General features: G+C 32.4%; 1 protein-coding gene across 2 annotated transcripts in view; it reads left to right on the top strand.

Moving 5' to 3' along the window:
• Positions 1-12,250, top strand: part of LOC142328885 (serine/threonine-protein kinase NIM1-like) — a 197,269-nt gene that overhangs the window by 109,839 nt on the left and 75,180 nt on the right. The gene's annotated exons all lie outside the window — the stretch shown is intronic.

Genomic DNA, 12,250 nt, shown 5'->3' with positions numbered 1-12,250 from the left:
CGGTGTTTAAAGATACGAGAATTTTTTGAGTATCCATAAATCGCAAAATTATCAAGATATTGTAGATAAACTGATGTATTCATTCAGAGCTATGGGATGTAAAACGTCACTAAAAGCCCATTTCTTGCATTTATATCTGGATTTATTACTTCCAAATCTCCGGATAATAACTGATGAACACGGTGAATATTTTCACCAAGCTATTTCTATGTTGGAAAACTGTTACTAAGACTAATGGAGTGTTAACGTGCTGGTTGATTACTGTTGAAGTTTCATTCGAGACGTAGCTGAGGCTACATCAAAATAACATCTTCTAAGAAGTTTTAATGAAGATGTATGTATGAACTTCCATAACATTAGCTATAATATGATTTATAGGTCTTTAAATAATCATTTCTGTTAAGCTGAGGGTGATAGAAACATTCTATTTTGAGATTATAATTTGTGCAAAAAAAATTCAGAGAAATGTATCAAAGAGAAACATTAAAAAAGTTTTATTTTTATACGCGTACAATTATTAACCTTCTATCATTTCAAAAATAATTACTGAGGATTAAAGTTTTGGTTAGTATCAAGAAAAAAAAAAGAAAAGAGTTTTAGATTTTACATTAATAAAACATTCAAAATTAAGAAAAAACTAGTTTATAAATAAAGGATAAAAATTAATTTAAAAAATTCAGCAATTAGAATACAGAAAACTGATTTCAATATTTTTGCTTTACGTATATTTTTGTAATAAAAAAGATTAGCGTAGATTAGAAAGAAATGAAATCCTGCATCAAACCAGTTAAATGATGTGAAAAGAATTCTTAGTATAATACCTAACTCTATTAAAGGGCATTTGTGTGTGTATAGGTCTGTGTGTGCCCGTCAACCTTAGCTTAGCACCGGAATATACCGATTACTAGCGGAAAATGCCGATTCGTTAGTACATGTCTCGTGGTGGTCAGGAGTATACTAGTTACATTATTATAAATCGATATATCTCACATCTATCGATATATATTAATATATTTTTTAATTATGTTTTTTTTTTCATAAAATAATGAACTATAACCAAAATGTAGGCACCAGAATGTTCCTTTCACTATTAGAAAATCCCGATTCGTTAGTATCAATTTCTAGAGTTAAATTTCTAATTTAACTTTTGTTAGACCAATTTTCATTATTCAAAAAACATATTTTTACACAAGAGGTAACCAACCTTGGACTCATAATACTCCCATTCTGAGACGCCGTCCGGAGGGCCTAACTGTGGAAGGCGTACCTAAGGCAGACCTCTGCACGCCTCTATAGATAGATAAAACAGAAACTAGCATCCTCCGTCGTGGCTTCGCCTGAGCTATATTTGTATAGAACTTAAAATGTTAAAATTACCTTTTTAGTAAATGTGTGAACTACGGTCTCAGAGTTATCACTATTCACAACTTCCCTTCTCTTATCTCTTTTGTTTCAAATGATGGCATTTGAAATGCGGTACTGTATTGTCTAGAATTATCTAAGAGATATTTAAATAAAAGATTTGTACTCCCAAAATAAAATTTTAAATGAAATCAGGCGGATATTGAAGTCTTTCAACAACCACGTTTTCCTCCACAACATAGTCCAGAATTTTTATCGTTCCAATTTTGGCATCGCAATGGTTACAAAATTTAATCGTGTTTCTAATTTCAAAATCAGATAAAAAATGTCAGAACGATAGTCAAAACCGATTTGAGACCTAACTTATTTCTTAGAAGATGGTGTACTCGATTTTCAGCCGAATATACACATTGATCTTCATATCTTTGTGAACTGTCGGCGTAGATTCATTCTCGTCTACGACCATAAATTCTAGTAGCTCTAGAAGTGTTCTTCCTATCCATGACCTCGCCGATTTAGGCATTATGAAAATACTAGCTCTACCCGCCACGCTTCGCTGTGGCACATTGTGGTTGCATGGATGAGGAATGAGAAACAAAACAAAGCATACGTTTCATAGAAGTTTAATTTTGCAATATTTGTGGATATACAATATTTTTTGTTTTTCCACTGTCTGCGTAGATATAAAAGCTATCTGGTTTGCCGACTCGGGAACACGCAACATACAGTTGCCCATGTGAGAAACAATCCGCATCTAAATCTAAACCACACAATTCTAAACATTGAACTTGAGCTTTATTGATTGTGATTGCAAATGCCAATCGAATTGGGAATTGCAATCTTTTAAATTGAAATGGTGTATCGGTCGGTATCATGGGTATTCGAGGAATGAGGACATCTTCACCTTTGAATGGCCCCGTTAAAATCGTTGTTTCCACTACGTTATTCATCAATTTCTTAACTGCAAGTCGCGTGCCGTTGCAGAGTTTTGGCTGATTAATATTCCGCAACAGGATAATTGTTATTTTTTGATCGAACCGTTGCTAAAATCAATCTAATGAGGAATGTTTTCCCAGTTCCTCCTGGCGCATCCAAGAAGAAGGTCCCGCAACTCCGTCATTTATCATTTGCATTATGCGATCATAAATGCCTTTCTGTTTGCGTTAACGCGTTAATTTGGGAATGTTTGATTGGACATATGACTGAAGATCACCAATGTTGTAACTCTGTTCACGGCGTAAATCCACATCAAATGAAGCAATCGCAGCTCGGGTGGGTGCTGGCATTCCCAATTGACTAAGAACTTTATTTGCAATAGCTAAGCACTTGTCTTTAATATTTATCAATGATGCCTTCTGTAAATTCCATGGTCATATTGGTATTTTCTAGGCGTACTCTATGCAAAATATCCTCAGCGATATGCGATCGATATCTATCCCATAACTCTGTGGGAGATGAAGGGAAGCTAGCGGTCAATATAATTGCGAATAATGCGCGAATTTGGTTTGGATGTGCAGTGTTGCACGCGTCATTAATACATATATCCCACTGTTGGTCGTTTTCTAATAAATTCAGAGCTTGGTGAAAGGCGCAGCTCAATCACGACACGATTACACAAAAGTACTTCGATTAAAGTGAATATTTAAATCAGATTGTATAATAATCTGAATCAGATGCAAGTGGATACGTTTTTTTTTTGTTAATAAACAATGTAATTGGGAACAGGTATTGTTTCACGTGTGACTGGGGTTGTCTTTAGCTAGTATGGCGAGTGTTCCCCTCGCTTCCGGCAGATGGCGTGGTCACTAGTACACAGATGACCGTTAAAAAAATTGATTTCTCGCGGTCGCGGGTATGTGACTGATGCGAAAAATAGATAAAAACAATCTTTGATGCGGGTTATATATCGTGCTAAAATTTTAGCTCAATCGGTGCAGAACATTTTGAGTTTTTGAAGCGTACACAAACGAACTTAACATTTTTATATATAAAGATTTGTGGGCTGCGAAAAAACACATCATTTTAAATGCTTACAAAAGCAGACTAATGCTTACAAATTACAGTATAATCAAACGGCGTGATTTCAGATGTTAATAAACTGCTAACGTAAGTAGAAGTTGTGCTACTTCAGTGTACAACGTGATTCTCGAGTATGAATCTACTAATGAATTACGGTCTCCAAAGAAAACAAAACCCCGCAGGTCAATTGAGAAAAAGATGAGATTTTGATAAAAACGCGATTCGTAACAAAATTACACAAATTTGAATTATTTAGAAATAGTTTAGCGGTGTATTATGTCCTTTGGAAGAGAATTCGGTTATTGTCTTCGACAGCGCTTCTTATCATTAAACGAAAAGAATTCCAGCCGTGTTATAGAAAAACAATGATATCAACATGTGGCTTAGTTCAAAAGGAATAATTTTTGAAGAGGTTTAAGAGGCTTTGCAATGATTGAAACCCTTTTTTCAATCATTGCAAAGGTTTTCGCTTATTAAAAGTAATTATAGTCCGTATAAAATTGGTTTCACACAACGCCATATTGGTAAATCGTGTTTTTATTCGGCTCCAAACGAATATGTTTGCCGGCCTCCGTGGCGCGAGTGGTAACGTCTAGGACTTTAATCCGGTGGTTCCGAGTTGGAATCCCGGTCAGGCATGGCATTTTCATACGCTATAAATCATTCATATCATCACCAACTGCGGTTGTCCTTCTTGGTTGCTTTTCTTTTTGTTTTGGTGTTTTTTTTAAAAAATAAAATACAGATGTTTTAGCTGTTAAATATAATTCAAATAAATTTGTTACTTTATCAGTTCTGATTTTGTTTACATTGGCAACAACCATACGCGCTCTTTGTGATTGGTCGTTGTGTTTGACAGCGGCCATCTTGCATTGATCTTATTGGTTTTCCTTTGTTTACATTTCCATCTGATTTATTAGCCTCTTATTTATTAAAAAACTGTACAAATTCAAAATAGATAGATAGATTTATAAAAAATAGATGAAAACAATCTTTGACATATCGTGCTAAATTTTTTTTTATCGTGTTTTTAAAAAAAATAAAATACAGATGTTTTAGCTGTTAAATATAATTCAAAGAAATTTGGTCGTTGTGTTTGACAGCGGCCATCTTGCATTGATCAGATTGGTTTTCCTTTGTTTATATTTCCAAATTAAAAATGTACAAATTAAAAATAGATAGATAGATTTATTAAAAATAGATGAAAACAATCTTTAATGCAGGTTATATATCGTGCTAAAATTTAAGCTCAATCGATTCAGAACATTTTGAGTTTTTGAAGCCGTACACAAACGAACTTAACATTTTTATATATATTAATACCTTACCGAAAGTCGAATCTTCTTACTTACAAGCCAATGCCCGCCCTTAGCTGTCGAGCCATTTGGCGACGCGTTGACCAATATAGACGGGCTTCTTTGAACTCCGGGCTCTCATCCAGCTGGTTGCGGTCCAGGGCCGGACAATCTCTCAGGTGATCAGAATCCATCGTCCCGCAACTAGACAACGGACACTCAGGAGATGGCAGCACATGGATGCGGTGAAGGTGACAGGCAAGGCATTTATGACCGGTTTTTAGTCGGAAGGCAGCTACGCTGACCGTACGCGGGAGGCCGGGGTTGAATCTATACCAATTGTATGTATGATTTTACCCTGATTGAACTTCTTAGTTCAGAATATAAAAACCTACAGAGTTCTACTTACTCGCGTTAGAATAAGTTCTCGCGGGTCGCCGCCAGATTAAACATTTTTTTCCTAATGTGTTCGTTGCTATCTGTTAAATAGTGAACAATAAACAACCCCCTCCCCGACGACCCAATGATATGTAAGTATAGTGTAGTCTTGTACAGACTCAAAGCAATAATTTCTATGACGTCTGATTAATCGAATTTCATTCGTGAAAGTATCCACTGTCTAGTATTCAAATAAAAGCAACTAATTTTTACTAGGATTTGGACCTCAACCTCAGAATCTTCAACGTCAAAAATTAATGTTAAGTTACTGATTTGCGAAGACTGATTTTAACAACTAGACCAGCTCGGTGGGGTAGATTAAATGATGACAGGAAATTTAAGTAAAACACATATAACTTTCTGAAGAACTCCATATGATATAAAAATTCAATATTTCTCACACCATTAAAACTTTGAAAAATATATAAATAGTCTCTATCCCTTTTAATTTTATTATCAAAGTAATTTGGTTTAATGTATATTACTATAATACAACAAATTGATCTTTTATAGACAATGAATTAAATCTTGTTTAATCACATAACAGCCTGAATATGCCAATATTAACATAGACAATCGGTATAGATAATATCGATCGATATACACAATGCCAATAAATTTATTAGCTGTTCTAGATCTAGGTTATTCATTTATAAATTTGTTTACTTTCTTGTACGAAGTAAAGGAAATATTGTGATCACGAAAAATGTTTTTCAGATTTCAACGGAAATATCCATTTTGACCATCCCTGAACCCATTTTGACTAGCTTCGGCGTGACGTCTGTACGTATGTACGTATCTCGCATAACTCAGAAACGACCTGTAGGATGTTTAAATTTTGGATTTAGGACTCTTGTTATATCTAGTTGTACACCTCCTTTTTTAATTGCAATCGACTGGACCAAAAGTGTCCAAAAAAAGCCAAAAAAATTTGGGATTTCGTACTTTTTCTTGACTGCAGTAATAATCCCTCATTGAGAGCTTTTCAACGATATATCATAAATGGTACTTATTTTCACTGGTTCCAGACTTATAGCAAAATAATATTTTAATTAATGAAATATCTTACAAGGGGAAGATACATCGGTTCGAATCAGACTTCAGTTTCTTTTCTTTTTTAATTTAAATATATTGATTTATTAATAATATTAACCTCTGATTGTAAAAATGGTTTTACGATAAATAATAATTCTATAATAATAATAATAATAAAAAAATCAGAAGTTATTAGTGAAATGAAATTTTATGTACATTTAAAAATGTGTATATGTAATTTAATAAGGCGTAAAGGAAGGCATGTGGTGTCCACATAAGATTTTTTATTATTTATGAATTAGTATAAAAGTGAAATCGGTAAACTTTGAACTATGGTAAATATTCCGAAGGTCATGAGAAAACTTAAAATCATGTTAGATTTTCGTAATGATTGGTTCAGCAGTTTTCCCGGTTATCGAGAACAAACCTAAAAGAAATTATCTCTTTAAATAGTAGTAAAATTAATTAAAATTTTAGAAGTATCGATTTGAATTGTGTGATGTTCGTATGTAGAAAGCAGTGTTTCACGCGTAAAGATGAAAAAATCTGATAATAAATGATAGTAGAGATGGTCTGTTCTGTGCTTTTATATCGCGTGTTGCTAGTCTAACCAACATAATATTCTATATAACAGTGTTACTGCTATTGTTATTATTATTATTATTATTATTATTATTATTATTATTATTATTATTATTATTATTATTATTATTATTATTATTATTATTACGTAAGAACTAACTATATGACGGCTGGTCAATTTATCTGATCTTTAATATAGATTATCATCCCCCATCCCTCTTTATACTTTGTATATATTATTCTTTGAGTTATAATATATGCGTTTTTTTTTTGTGTAATACCCCTTGCGTCTACCCTATCTTTACATGTCCAATTTAAATACCCAACCCGGACAGTCGTCTAACCGTGCTGTTTTAGTTGATTTTGGTAATATAAATTACTTAACTATTTATTATTATTATTATTTTATTAGTATTATAATAACTAAGAATATTGTTGGGTGCAGGAAAAAGCAACACTTGTAGATTTTATCTATATTATTTGATAAAATAAAATGTATTTATTACTTTGACAGAGTACGTAGGTGTTAACATAACAATTCATTTATACGTAGCTTTATTTCCTCTTTGAAAATAATTTATCATTTTAACCACTTCTTTTATTGTTTTATTTAACGTTTTTATTTAAATATACATTTTTCATTTTCTTCTTTTTGTTCCGATATAAAATATATAAATCTTTTCACTTTATTTTAATCAACTTATAAATTAAAATTTTATTTGTTTTATAACTAACTATATAACCGACTTAATTTAGACGGTAATTCATATATTAATTCTAAAAGCAAGAATATTTTCGTTTAAAAATATTTCTGTTGAAGTTTAACCAAAATTTAATAAAAAAAACCTGGAATAAACGTGAATTTAATAATGGAGGATGGTCTGTTTCGAATTCTTTTCAATTTTACTTTAGATGAGGTCATCAGAGAACAGGGAAAGATTCTAAAAGATAAAGTAAGAATAACTAGACTAGGATGTAAAAAAAAACTGATGTAGACATCACGTGACTTCCTTCTACGCCTATTAAATTACATATACACACTTTTTAAAATGAAAAGTGATCAGATGTTTGTCTGCTGAAATTAATTTGTCTAAATCAACTGTTCATCGGGCGACCAAACAATTACAATTACGACCTTATCGCATTCAAACGGTTCATCAACTTCTTGAGCCCGGCAAAGAAAAACGGCTACAATATTGTCAACGGTTCCGTCGATTTCTGAGTGAGGGAATTAACGTTATGGATTCGTTATTTTTCACAGATGAAGCACGGTTTCATTTGGATGGCTACATAAACAGCCAAAACAGTAGAATTTGGAGTGCTGAAAATTCCTACGTTTATCACGAAAAACAATTACACCCGCAGAAGTTGGGCGTGTGGTGCGCGATATCGCCGAAGAAAATAATCGGTCCTATTTTTTTCGAGTACACCATTAATGCAGAACAAATCAGGATATTTTATTTCAGTTCATCGCACTCTTGGAAGAGGAAGACAGACACTGCTGGCTATAACATGACGGTGCGACATCTCACTACGCAGGTTCAACTTCTGATTTAGTTGAGGAATTCTTTGGTAATCGTGTTATCGGCCGAGGCTTGTGGCCACCAAGATCTCCAGATTTGACTGCGGCGGATTTTTTTCTATGGGATTACCTCAAAGAAAAAGCCTACAGCAACAAACCACGAACAATTGAAAATCAATATTGAACAAGCTGTATTAAATATCCAGCCACAAACTTTGAAAAAAGTTACAAGAAACGCTGTAAAAAGAATTGAAGCTTGCATTCAAGAAGATGGCAGCCACTTCCAACATTTACTCTAAATGTAAGGTAATGGATGGTAATAATAAAAATTACATTTACACATGCCGTTTTATTATTTCAATACCTACCAATATAAGGTTGAGTTGCGTTTTATATGAGATACCCTTTAGTAAAAATAGATTCAGGGATGGTCAAAATGAATATTTCTGTTGAAATCTGAAAACCGAAATTTTTCGTGATCACAACACTTCCTTCGTACAAGAAAATAAAAATGAACTGATAATTAAAGATGAAAAAAACATTGGCAATAGATCAGAGTCAAAAAACAAAACACAACTGATTCTGTAGAATATCCGAACCGTGGTTAATAGAGAATTCAAATGGAAAAAGTAAGATAATTATTGTAAATTAGTAATCTGAATGGATAAAAATTATCCGAATTTAATCAAATTAGTCACTTTTTAATCATAATTACAAAAAAAACTTATATGAAATCTTTTTTTCACGCAAATATTTTCGGTTATTTTCTGACCAGTTTAATTTTGAATATGAATTTACGGTTTCTTAAAATCTTCCTTTGATGCTCGAAATTATGTAGAATTTGGAAAAAAAACAGTATATTTTTCAATAAGTAATTTTCTGCACACGTTATATTTTTATTTTTTTAATCCACTATTCAGTTTTATATATATATATATATATATATATATATATATGTGTGTGTGTGTGTGTGTGTGTGTGTGTGTATAATAACCCTAGACAGAATATTACTTTGCAATTATGTACCTAACTATTTATGAATGGGTTGGATGAGTCAGTTATTCCTTTCTTTAAATCAGTCTGTAATATTTTCTCTTTGATTGATTATTGGTAATAAAGCTGTTATTAAAAAACCCTGTCTTTAATAATATAGTTTCTTATACAAGTGAAAACAAGACAAGAAATATTATTCTATAATCAGTCAGTGTTCGCCATGAAAATGTAAACGCCCTCTAGCTTTCGCTTATTCTTAGAATAACCTTTAAAATGATTGTAAAAAAAAATCGTAATAATAATTAGTGTTCTTTAAAACTGTGGTTATCATTTCTTCATTAAGAATTTCTCGTTGTAATACTATTGTTCGTTTCTCAGAAGAAGCTTTACAATGAACAGTGACCACATTTGTGGTTTGTCGATTCGATGATGCGGAAGGCGGGTTTTTTCCTTATTTTGTGCGACGGAATATTTCTCTTAACAAACATCTGTTCATGAAATTATAATTAAAGGTTTTCTGGATGTAAATACTTAGCTCATTTAGTCTTTATTATTTGAATCATACGATAATTAATTTATATTTAACATTGAAGTCTTATAAAAAGTATTTTATTAATCGATACATTGAAAAAAATAGCACAAAAAATTCCCTCTTTGAAAAAAAAAATTCTTCATTTAAAAAAAAAAGCTGACAAAAAAACAAAGTTTTTATTCTTTCCAAGCATTGGTTATTTATTCTTATATAGTGGAAAATAATGATACATGAAAAAAATTTATTTTTTGGAGGGGGTAATTTATGATAAAGTTTTATTGTAAAATTATCATTATAATTTAAATAAACCCAAAAACGTTTTAAAAATGTATGAACAGGTAATTTTTAATTTTTTCCCTTACTTCCAAAATCACCTTTAAAAAAATAGTTTTTGATCTTTCGACGTTTACCACGTTAAATGGAAAAAACTAAAAAGCATTTCACTGACAAATGTACAATCAATAAAAAGTTACGTAAGATTTATTTTCTGGTGGTGAATGAAGGTGAATTATTATGAAATTATATTGTAATATTATTATTAAATAAACCAAAAAAGTTGAAAAAATCTATATCTTTAAACTTTTATCGATTCCCGTACCCAATTATTACCCCCAAAGTATTTTTTTTTTGTCAGTTGCACTACTGCTACGCCTAGGTAGAAAAAAAAATCGGTTAAAAAAAATATGCAATATATAAAAAAATAGATTTTTTAGTTTTTCTAAAAGTAAAAGCGGAATTTTGGGGAATTTTTAAAAAAAAAGTAATATAATCATTACTGAGCTTAATATCAACTGGAGGTTATGTTTGAAAAATTTTGAGAAAATTGACCCCAAAAACTATCTATCCACCGCTTGGAGATATTGAACCCAAACGTTTACAATCCCAATTCCATAGGGGAAGACACCCACCTTGTGGCGATTCACCCCCTCCATTCCGAGCCCTGAGGGGTTTTACTGGAGGTCGTCTTTAGACCCTCTAACTGATTACATTTCACAATCATCAGCCAGACCCAGTCGGGATGCCAACGTTGCAAATGCCTCGGGAAAATTTAAATTTGCATTTACAGAAAAGATTTACTGTTATTTACATTTACAGTTTTTAAAAATTATTATCTCAGCCAACGCCTTCGCTTTGGGCTTCTGTCGGACATCTTCACTCTTCTTTTCCTACAATATCACCCTCAGAACTGGCTAACCGAATCCGGGGAAGCGCGAACCCCGAGCCCAGTCCAATTTTAATACCAACGCTTGTGACTGTAAATGTCTCAACCATCGACTAAGTAACAAGTCAATAATATTCTAATATCATACCGCTCAAAATGTGTTATACGTAACAACGAAATTCAGACTTACATCATATCACCCACCACTTGAAGACCTCATCATACTTGAAAACCTCTTTCGGCAAGACGGTGCCACACCTCACGGCTGCGTGGAGTACCGCGCCCTCGGTAGCACAGTTACCCCTCACCGACAGCAGCTGTACCAACAGTTGCCCCGCATTCATGAGTTTCTGGACAAAATCTCATAAAAATCGGTTGATCCAGTAAAAAGTTATTAAGCTTCAAACACACGAACATACGAATATTACTTCCATTTTTTTTTGGGGTTTTCGATTTCCTGGGTCATGAAACGTCGAGACATGCGTAAAACCCATATTCCATTTTTGAGTGATCAATATACTTTTTTCTTGTAGCACAGTTCTAGAGCTAGGATACTAGTAAAGTAAAATACGTGCGTACGAAAAAAGTTACAGCATACTTTTATCAACTATTAACTAAAAAGTTAAACAAAATTGAGGGGTAGGTATTCGGGTATTAGGTCGTTGTGTATACCAAATAACGTCTTTATTTAATTATCATCTATAAGATCATTCCATGTTTCAAAGGAATTCTGTGATCCTGCCAAACTCTCTTAATGTAAGAAAACTCGTTTTTTATTTATCGATTGGTCTGTTATTTCGGAAGTCTCGTTATTATATCTGTGTAGCGTTGTTCAATCGGAGATCTTAGGCTTTCAGATCACTTCTTGCTTTGAGTTTATTTAACTCAACCGTTCTACCTAGAGGTGTTAATTAGAATACAACAATTATGGTGTAACAAGAAGTTATTATTGAAGTGTGCATACTATACCAGCCCGTTTAGTCTACCGGGAACTTCTGCTATTTATCGATAGTTTCCAATTTATTTTAAAGATTATTCTAAAGCAGTAGTATTCGAGTCTTTAAATTGTACATTGTGGTAAAAAAAATTCATCCTAAAAAAATAAAAAATGAATGAACTGTCGAGAAAGTGAGGAATCCTTCATCAAATTACTTTTTAAATTATTTTTTCAAAATTTGACCTTCTTCCCTTATTGAATTTTTTTCAAACTGAGGGTGACCTTGCTCTACAGTCTCACCCTCTTAATCTTTTAAGTTGAAAATTTAATGACATCAATGCCCTATATATAGAAGTAATCTGATTAAATTTGG

This window comes from Lycorma delicatula, chromosome 8 (genome assembly GCF_047948215.1).
Source record: "Lycorma delicatula isolate Av1 chromosome 8, ASM4794821v1, whole genome shotgun sequence".
Classification (NCBI taxonomy): Eukaryota; Metazoa; Arthropoda; class Insecta; order Hemiptera; family Fulgoridae; genus Lycorma; species Lycorma delicatula.
The sequence above is the reverse complement of the archived record's forward strand: the minus strand, read 5'-3'. Positions and strand labels throughout refer to the sequence as shown.